Source organism: Rousettus aegyptiacus, unplaced genomic scaffold (assembly GCF_014176215.1).
Source record: "Rousettus aegyptiacus isolate mRouAeg1 unplaced genomic scaffold, mRouAeg1.p scaffold_m13_p_7, whole genome shotgun sequence".
In the NCBI taxonomy this organism is placed as follows: Eukaryota; Metazoa; Chordata; class Mammalia; order Chiroptera; family Pteropodidae; genus Rousettus; species Rousettus aegyptiacus.
Genome location: NW_023416310.1, coordinates 101,668,216 through 101,678,000, shown reverse-complemented (window position 1 = coordinate 101,678,000; position 9,785 = coordinate 101,668,216). Strand labels below are relative to the sequence as shown.

Genomic DNA, 9,785 nt, shown 5'->3' with positions numbered 1-9,785 from the left:
AAGGCAGGAGCAGCCACCAGGCCACCCCACACCACATGGGCCGGGCTTTCTCTCCAGCCTCCACTTTGTTGGGCAATTTGGGCAAGTCATTCAGCATCTCTGTTCTACCCCAGACCACAGCTCACCCATTGTGGCAGCTATTCAACTAACAAGACTGCCTCCTGTTTAGGAAAGATAGATGTGTCTTTTTCTAAACCACAAGTCAACCAGTCAGAAAACAGTGTTTCCCTCCATTTTTTATCTTTATGGCAGATTCCTCCCCAGAGTTGGCATTTATTCACAGGTATCAAAAATGCAAAGAATGGAAAAAAAATGCAAAGAACGAAGTACAACAGAGAAGTTATGACTTCCTGTGAGCCGCGAAGTGAGGAGGAAGGAACAATTAGGTCCTTTGTTGCGAGGGTGGCTGTTTGTCACTGACAAAAGCATTCTTCAGGAATTATGATATTAAAGATTTAATCACCATTTGATATACGCAGTAAAACATTTCATTTACAGCATTTCTGGAAAGTGCTGTCTTCATCTGTTACAGGAATTTACTGAGTGTCTTTTAATTAAGTCGGTTCTAAATGAGACACCTCCTCCCTGGTGCGGTAATTTTCTGAATGAAGCTACCCCGAAGTACTAATTAGTTTGTTTTCAATGCTTAATTTACTCTGCCAACATGGTGGTTAGGGTGGGGCTGACCTGCTGGAACTGGATGAGGTCTCGCAGGCAGGTACCATGTGCAGCAGGTTAGGGCTCTCCCGGCTGCAGAAGCAGAGCCATTTCCTTTTCACCCTGCCAAGCTTCGAAACTGTCCACCGAGAACCGACCACAGACTTGAAACTGACCTGGGAAATGCCTCCACCAACTGTCCCTCCTCTGGAAGCCACTTAATCCCCACAGAAAGGAGACCGAATGCCTCAAATGGCAGTGGCTGCCCACCACTAGAGGTGTCCAACAGAGGGCACAGGGCATCAGGTAGGAAAGTGGGCCAGTGATTTCAGAGGTCCCTTCCTGCCCAGCTTCCCTCGGAGGGTTCCTTTATTATTCATTCTTATGTCACTCAGCAAACATTGATTGAGGCCCCTCTCTGTGCATATAAATGAAGAGCAAAGAGGGACAGGATGCCACCTTGGCTTTGGTGGTGCTCATAGTGCAGCTGCATGGGGTAGGGGGTGAGGGTAACCAGTGTGAAGTGGCCAGAAAGAGGACAGGCAGGGGGCTCTGGGAGGACAAATGGGGGCAGCGAGCCCCCAAGGAAGTCACAGGGAGGGATGGAGGATAGACGTGGGAAGCTGTTTCGAAATGAGAGACCCAGCTGTGGCTCCCACTGGGTGATCTGACCTGAGGGAGAACGAACCACCACGGGAAGTTTTCAGCCCAGGGGGAGGCGGGAGAAACCTCACACGCTTCTCCTGTCTCACAGTCGGGCACCCGTAGATATGCACATGCCTTCGGGCCCTCGCGATGGGTAGGGACAATTGCTTATTTTGTTTTTAATTGTTTTCGTTTTATTTAAAAATAAATGCGCACTTGTGAAAGCATCTTACGATCTAGGAATATATAGATTAAAAAGCGAAAGTCTCCCATTACGTCGATTATCAGCCCCCTCCCAGAGAAAACCATCATTATCATCCTTCCAGACTTTCTCCCGTGCGTGTGCACACACACACACAGAGGATTTGCTTGTTTAACAGGATCATATTAAACACATGGTCCTGTGACTCATTTTTGCTTTATGATATATCACAAACATCCTTTCATATCAGTCACTACATACAGACCTACCTCATTCTTTTTAACAGCTGTGAGCATTCATTACAACAGTCAGGTTTATTTATATGTTACCCTACTGTTAGACATGTTCGACATTAGGTTGCCTTTTTTTTTTTTTTTTTAACAGTTGCAAACAAAGCTGCAGTGAACATTCTTGAATATAACTTTTTGTGTTATAGACACCTATAGAAATACTTGGACTGGCAAAATGTTTTTGTATCATTATATATGTTTTCTATATGAAAGTGTACTGTTGGGTCAAAAGTTTATCTGTCTTTTAAATGTTACCAAGTAGTGCCATGTGATGCTTCGGAAACAGGCTGGGCCCCTTGTCCCCTGCCATTTTTATATGACAGTATCTGCTTCTCTACATTCTCTTCAATGCTGAGTATCATTTAGTCCTTTAAACTTTTTGCCCACCTGATGAATAGAAAGAAATTAAAAGGCGTTCTTCCCTGTTTTCACTTTTGTCCTTGTTTGCAGGAAAATAAAAGAAGGCTGACAGCATATCCTCGGTCTGCAGCATGGCTGCCCTTGGCTGACCTGGGACCCCGACTCTTAAGCCCTCCTGAGAGACCTCAGGCAGGCCAGGCCCCCCACTGCACCAGCCTTGGTTATGCAAGGTATGTTCCAGTCAGGGCCGATGGAGAGCAGAGTCCCACGGAATGAGGGGACATGATCAGGCAAGGCCTTCCTGAGGCAGACGCCCCTGACGTAGCAACATTGGCCTGGGCATCAAAGACCTCTCAGAAAACTTCTCTCCAGCTGGCCCAGCAGCCAAGGGTGGGCTTCACCACTGGCCCCAGTGCCTTCGAGGGGCTGGGCCCTGGCAATCCTCTGCAGAGCAGGCAAGCCCAGGTGACTCAGCACTGCCCATGGTCGGCGACAGGCCATGAGTCACAAATTATAGGCCTTCCGTCCGAGCAGGCTTTGCCAGCCTGTAAGACAGCAATGCTGGCAGGGAGCTACAGAGCTGTAGGCTTGGGGCAATGAGGAAAGAAAGTCTGGGATAGGAGCAGCAGCCTGGGCACTCTTAAGCTTTTCTTCCTGCCAGCCAACAGGCTCCTAAGCCGCAGAGCCAAAGGCCAGTTTCAGGGGTGCAAATCCTAGAGGAAGGCCTGGACACGCTCCCACCCAGGTCTCCCCGGCTCTAGACCAGGAGGAATCTGGCTGGCCTCAGAGCCCAGTGGAGTTTCAAAGCCTGGATCTTCCAACCGAAACTACAGGAGAGTCCAATGCCAGGGTGCCCGCCTCGTACAGTGGGTACTGATCCCTGGGAGGCGTACCCCCACCCTCCAAGATGCCCCTTGACCCAGGGCCTGGAGCAGCCTTGCTCACAGTGCCCAGAGGCCAGTGTCAAAAGCTCTCCAGATTATTCAGAGAACTAGATAGATTCTTTTGTGCTGCAATAATGAAGCCAGACACCCTCTGCTCCTCCCACCCCACCTTGTCTTACTGAACTCTTCTTAGTTTAGTTCACCTGTAGGTTTCCTCGATTTATTTTTTATATAGACAATCATATCATCTGTACCTAAAATTGCATTTTTTCTTCCATTCTAATTTTTATTTTTTTAATTTTTTTTAAATTTTATTTTTGTCTTTGTTAGTTAAAACATATAGTAAAATGTTGCATGGTGTCAGCAATAGCAGATAGACTTCTCTCATGTCTGATTTTAAAGGAAATGTCTCAAATATTTTACCATCAGAGATATTGTTTGACAGACATTTTTTGGGAAGTTTCCTTCCATTCTGAGTTGGTCAAGAGTTTTTCTAATGAGTGATGCTAAATTTTTATCAAATGCTTATCCTGTTTGTATCTGTCGAGATGATTACATGAGTTTTCTTCTTAACTCTGTTAATTTGGTAAACTACTTTAGGTTTTTTAACTTTTAACTGTCCTTGTACCCCTACTGGATTAATTACACACACACACACACACACACACACACACACGTATGTATATATTCGATTTGCTAATATTTCATTTAAGATTTTTCCCTTTCTCTTCATAAGTGAAATTGGCCTATAATTTTCTTTTCTCATATTGTTCTTGACTAGTTTGCATATCAAGATTATATTAACTTTATAAATTAATTAGGAGACATTTTTTTTTCAATTTTCTGAAACAGTTTAAATAAAAGAGGGATATCTGTTTCTTAAATAATTTGGCAAAAATCATTCATAATACTATCCAAACTAGTTGTTTTTCGGCATGTTAAAGAGTTGTTGCCTTTTTTTTTTTTAAATAAACTTTTCATTTTGGAATAATTTTGATTTACAGACAAGCTCTGCAAAGATAGCAAAGAGGGTTCCCCTATACTTCTCACCTAGTTTCCCCTAATATAATAGTTCCATAACCATGGTACATTTGTCAGAACAAGAAACTAACATTGGTACATTACTAGTAACTAAACTCCAGACTTTATATGGATCTCACCAATTTTTCCACAATGTCCTCTTTCAGCACCCAATGTAGAATACCACAGCATATTTATGAAGGGATGATTTTTATGTTTACCTAACAGTTTTGGTTGATTGCTATAGTAACAGGTCCCCAAGAAACGCCTCTCTCTGTCTCCTTAGCCTATATAATTCCTCCCACATTGATTCAGTGACTTGCTTGGCCAATGTACATGGCCAATAAGACACTGGAAAACATGACACAAGCAGGGGCTTGAAAATACTTGTGCACTGGAGCTTGCCGCATTCTGCTGCTTGCTGAGAATCCTGCTAACGTGAGAAGCCCGGAATAACCCGATGGAGGTTTGTGACTCAGCTGACAACCAGCATCAACTGCCAGCCACCTGAGGGAAGCCATCCTGGACCATCCAGACCCAGCAGAACCGCCACCACCTGAGCGATTCCTTGTGAGACCAACAGAAGACTGGGTCTGATGATAATTTCTGGCCCACCTGATGATTGGCACAATTATAAGCGAATAAAATGATTGTTAAGAAACCATGTTTTAGAGTGACTTTGTTACTCAGCAATAAATAACTGATACCAAGGATATAGAACTATTCTGTTTTTCTATTGATGTCTTAAATCATTTTCGGACATTTACATGTTTCTAGAAAATTGACCATTTATTGTGAATTTCAAATATATTGGTATAAAGCTGCTTATAGTATTCTCTCATGATTAAAAACATTTTCCGCAGTATCATTTATTACATTCGCTTTTTAATTGTCTTAAATTAATTCATCTAATAAATTAATTTAGTAAATTAATCTAGTATTATTTATTCTCCTTTGTTGGTGGTGGTCCATCTCGTCAGAGTTTTATCTTGGTCTTTTCAAAGAACTACCTTGTGCCATTTATTTTTCTATTGCTTCTTTGTTTTTTATTTTGTTCACTTCCATTCTTATTTCCTTTTTACTACTTTCTTCAGGTTATTCTGTTATTTTTTTTTAATTGTTGAGCTGGATACTGAGCTTATGAACTTTTAGTCTTTTTTTCCTAATACAGTTTTTAAAAATATTAATTTCTCTCTAATCATTGTGCTAGCAGATTCCCATAAATTTTCTCCTATGATATTTCAATGTCCTCCACTACCAAATATTTTGTCATTTCTTTTATGATTTTTTCTTTTCTGTATGAATTCTTTAGACACACTTCCAAACATAATGGGGTTGTTTTGGTTATCTCTCTGCTTTCGACTTCTCATTTTATTTAATTAAGATTAGAGAATATAATCAGTATAATACCTATTCTTTGATATTTGTTAAAATTTGCTTTATGCCCTAGTTCAGGGATCATCAAACTTTTTCTGTAAAGGGCCAAGTAGTAATTATCTTTTACTTTGCAGACCATATAGTCTCTAGTGTAACAATCGACCCTGGCAGTATACCGTGAATGCAGCTAGAGACAATACGTAATAAACGAGCATGGTTATTTTCATTCTTGATGGTTTGAGTTTTCTTTTATTCTAACCTGAAATCATTGTCTTTTAACTAATGAGTCTAATCTATTTACTTTTACTGTGATTATGAACAGATTTATGTTTATACCTACTAAATAGGTTAGTATATTGGTTTAGCTGCTTTTGCAAAGATATCAAATTAAAACAGCTTAAACAAGATGGAAATTTTTATCCTTCACATTAAAGTCCTAGCTAGTATGATGGCTCCCCCAAATTTTATCAGGGACCAGCCTCCTTTCTCATCGGTCTGCCATCTTCAATACGCATTCTACTACCTTGTGGTACAAGACAGATGTTCTAGCTGATGCTATTATGTCTAACTTTGGGCCTACTAGAAGAAGAAAAGGAGATAGAAACGGGAATTTCCTTTCTTTTTAATGGCTACCCAGAAGACGCAACACGACTTCTGGTCACATACCATTGGCCATGTACATTTATCTGTAAGGCAGGAAGAGTTGTCGATTTTAAAGCTGTCTGGCTAAAAATTCTATTACCACATGAGAAAAAGAGAACAGATGTCAAAGGTTAAGTAGTAATTCTGGCCACATCTGTCATTCTACTTTGTGTTCTCTATTTATCGTGTCTTTTCTTTGCTTTTTCTTCCCATCTCTTTTCCTGTTTTTGCTTGGTTTGATTAAACCGTCTTATCTTTATTGTCCCTACCAGGTTAGAAGTTATGCATTTTGTTTCTTATACTTTTAGTAATAACTTTTACATTTTTTTTCCATACACAACCCTTTTAAGAAAATCTAAATATGAAACATTAACCCTGCCCTGTGGGCAGATCCAGGTTTTATGAAGTCAGAAGCGTATTCAGTTTGGGAGTCCTCTTTAAGCAAAAGCAGTTCAAAATTTCATCCTGCAGCTTAGGCTTCCTTAGCTTCCTGTTAAATTCGTTTTCTACTTTACTCTCTTCCAAAATAACAGAAGGATCTTAGAATGCTTTACTCCAATGATCCTGTTCCACGTTACCTATTATGTTGCCCAGTACTTTTTTCTTTCTCGTTTTTAAACCCTCCACTATTAGTTGCCATTGTTGTTGTAGCTTTTTATGTACAAGGTTTATTTAGACTTTCCCACACATACACTTTTTTCCCCTCAGTATTGCTTCTTTCATCACCCTCCTTTCTTCGGGGCTGAATTCCTTCTTTCTAAGGACCCTCTGTAACACTTCCTTCAATGAGGGCATGTAAGTCAAAATCTCAGTTCTTTTTTGTCCGAAACATCTGTATTTTGCCCTCACTCTTGAACAACATGAAATTTAATGTAGAATTGAAAGATGACAATTCTTTTCTCTCTGCTCTTTGAAGATAGTATTCTACCCTCCTTTGTCGCTAATGAGGAGGCTCATTTAATGATCATTTCTTTGTAGGTAATTTTTCTTTCTTCTGTGGTTTCTTTTAGGATCTTCTCATTGTCTTTGGCATCATGAAGTTTCACTACAACACAGCGAGGTAAGGAGTGACTTGTATTTTTCTCTGCTTAGAACATCGCTGTGATGGACATAGTTCCATAGTGTAGATGTTAGCACATCTGCTTTACACGCAGAAGGTCCTGGGTTCATGCCCCAGTAGAGCCATGGTCTACGGCCATGCCACCCTGAACAAGCCCAATGTCTGATCTCAGAAGCTAAGCGGGGTTGGGCCTGGTTAGTGCTTGGATGGGAAACCACCTAGGAAGACCAGGTGGTGTAGGCATTAATAATAATAATAATAATAATAATAATAATAATAATAATAAAACATCACTGTGCCTGTTCAGTCTGAGGATTCATGGAGCCATCAGTTCTGGAAGATTCATAGCTGTCGGTTCTTTGAATGTTGCTTCTTTCCCATTCTCTCCATGGCCTTCTGAAATTCACATTAGAGATGTTCTATCCTTTGTGTGTCTTGTCTCCTTTTCTCATTTATTTTCAATCTCCCAAAAATCTCTATGTTGAATTGGTACATTGAATTAAGGACAGGAAAAAAAAGAAAAAGAAAAAGAAACAGTTCTCTGGAAGGTGATTTTTGTGTTTTAGTAAAAACAAATTTTACTTGGTAGCACCCTCTGGGGACCCCAGCAAAACTCCCGCCCACACAGCCACCCCACCCCCCGCCCGAGGTTTTACTGCGCTTTCAGAAGAAAACAAAGATGAATGTTAAATCGGAAGCATAAGATGACTTAGAGCAATAAACTGCAAAGTTAGAAGCAAGGACATCAAAAGATCCCCCAAGCTAAGTAGAGAAAAGGGAAATTTTTTAGTGTTCTCTAAACCTTATGATGGAGATCAAGGGACCAGTTTCCATCACTGTGGCCCTTTCAACTGGGCTCAGACCCTTTGAATACATCCCAAGACAACCATTCTCAACACTTCTCTACCACCATCCATGCCCTAATAATTTGGGGTTGTTGTTAACCACCTAAGGGACCAGCCATGAATGGATTGGCAGGGGTGGAGGGACACACCCACAGCTCGGTTATCGCTGAATGTTTGACAAGTCCAAGTCCTGTAGAAGCTCCCTCCACCACCCCAGGTCTCCTGGGTAGCATCAGAGAGAAGAAAAAGGTGAAAAACCAGGACCAGGACCTCTGGGAGACCAGACTGTGGTCTGGGGTTGTGTTCCTGATTTGTAACATTTCTAGCACTTCTCCCTGCTCTGTGGTCAAGGGCTTGGGTTGCAATGCCAGTGGTGTGTGCATGCTGAGGGTAGAAGGGAAGACAAAATGCCTGGGTCCTGGCCTCACTCTAAAGAGGACTGCAGCGGGCAGAACCCAAGGGAGCCTGCTCGGGAGGGCTCTGCGCGTCACTAACCCCTGCCCCTGCCCCATTTCCCAGTCCGCAAACTGGAAGGAGCTCTAGGATATGCAAGGATACAGGATCCAGTCTGCCTCGTACCTACAATCCATCCATCACCTCCCATGGCACCAGCCTTCTCTTCTGTGAAATGGGCATAACAATGATTGCCTACCCACTCCACAGGCTGGAGGCCTGTTCTGAAAACGAAAGAGAAAAATATGTTTAAGTGTCTGGCAAAGTGCCATTCAAGTTCAGAAACTTTTGAGAAATCTGTTAAATTTTTATTTTATATTCCTAGAACTAAAGTTTTATTTAAATAAAATTTGTATCTATGGCCATACCACCCTGAACAAGTCCAATGTCTGATCTCCAACGCTAAGCAGAGTTGGGCCTGGTTAGTACTTGGAGGGGAGACTACCTAGGAAGACCAGGTGCTGTAGGTGTAAAAAAATAAAAAATAAAAAATAAGGGATTGTAAGATGACAAGGTCCTGCAATCTGTGAAGTCACTCAAGGGTCCCCTCGCCAAATAAATAAATAAACAAATAAATAAACAAATAAATAAATAAAGTTTGCTTTTAGATACATGATTACGGTATAAAGTATTTTTTAAAAATAGAAAAACCTAAGACAAAAGAAAAGATCCTTGTCTCTCAGCAACCAGAGTAAACCACTACTAATAATTACGTATGCAAACACTTTCCAACCTTTTTTCCATGCAGGTGTATTAGTTATTGCTTTAATTTAACACCAAAAGCATTTTTGGTAGTAAATGTTCTTCTGTATCATCATTGCTAATGCTTTGAAGTCACGGATTTTTCCAACTGTATCTGGCCCATGGTAAACCGGTTCATTAATTAATTAGTAAATATAACCAATCTCTACAGCTGTATATTTTTCGCTTCTAAACAGCTCGGATGTGATGTATGTACAGACGTGTTTGCAATTATCTGTTATTTTCCTAGCGGCAGTGGAGTTGCTGGATCAAAGGTCTGCACGGTTTTTAAGTACTGATACAAATAGGTCGCCAAAATGGCCCGTTGAATGTTTATTGAAAATAGTCCTCGAACCTCACACCACCCGCCTCCTCGGTGCTTAGGTCCCGCCTAGCCCACCTCCTCCAGAGGAACCAGCGAGGACTCTGACCGTCCCGCCCTAAATCCAGAGGTTGGGGGTGCTAGCCCTACACTCCTCGGCGCTGGGACCCCGGAGGCGAACTCCCCCGGAGAGGCCCTGGGCTGGGCCTCCTGGGGGAAGCGGGGGGGAGAGGGGGATGAATTTCCAAAGAGTGCCCCGCGGGTGCCATGGGGCCCATTCCCATGCA

At 41.8% G+C, this 9,785-nt stretch overlaps 1 long non-coding RNA gene across 1 annotated transcript; it reads left to right on the top strand.

Annotated features, from left to right (window-relative positions):
• Nucleotides 1-486: 486 nt before the first annotated feature.
• LOC118605369 lies at nt 487-4,825 on the top strand. Its single transcript, XR_004952105.1, has 3 exons — nt 487-963; nt 2,245-2,384; nt 4,345-4,825. It is a non-coding gene; the product is annotated as an uncharacterized LOC118605369 (long non-coding RNA).
• The last annotated feature ends 4,960 nt before the right edge of the window (nt 4,826-9,785 follow it).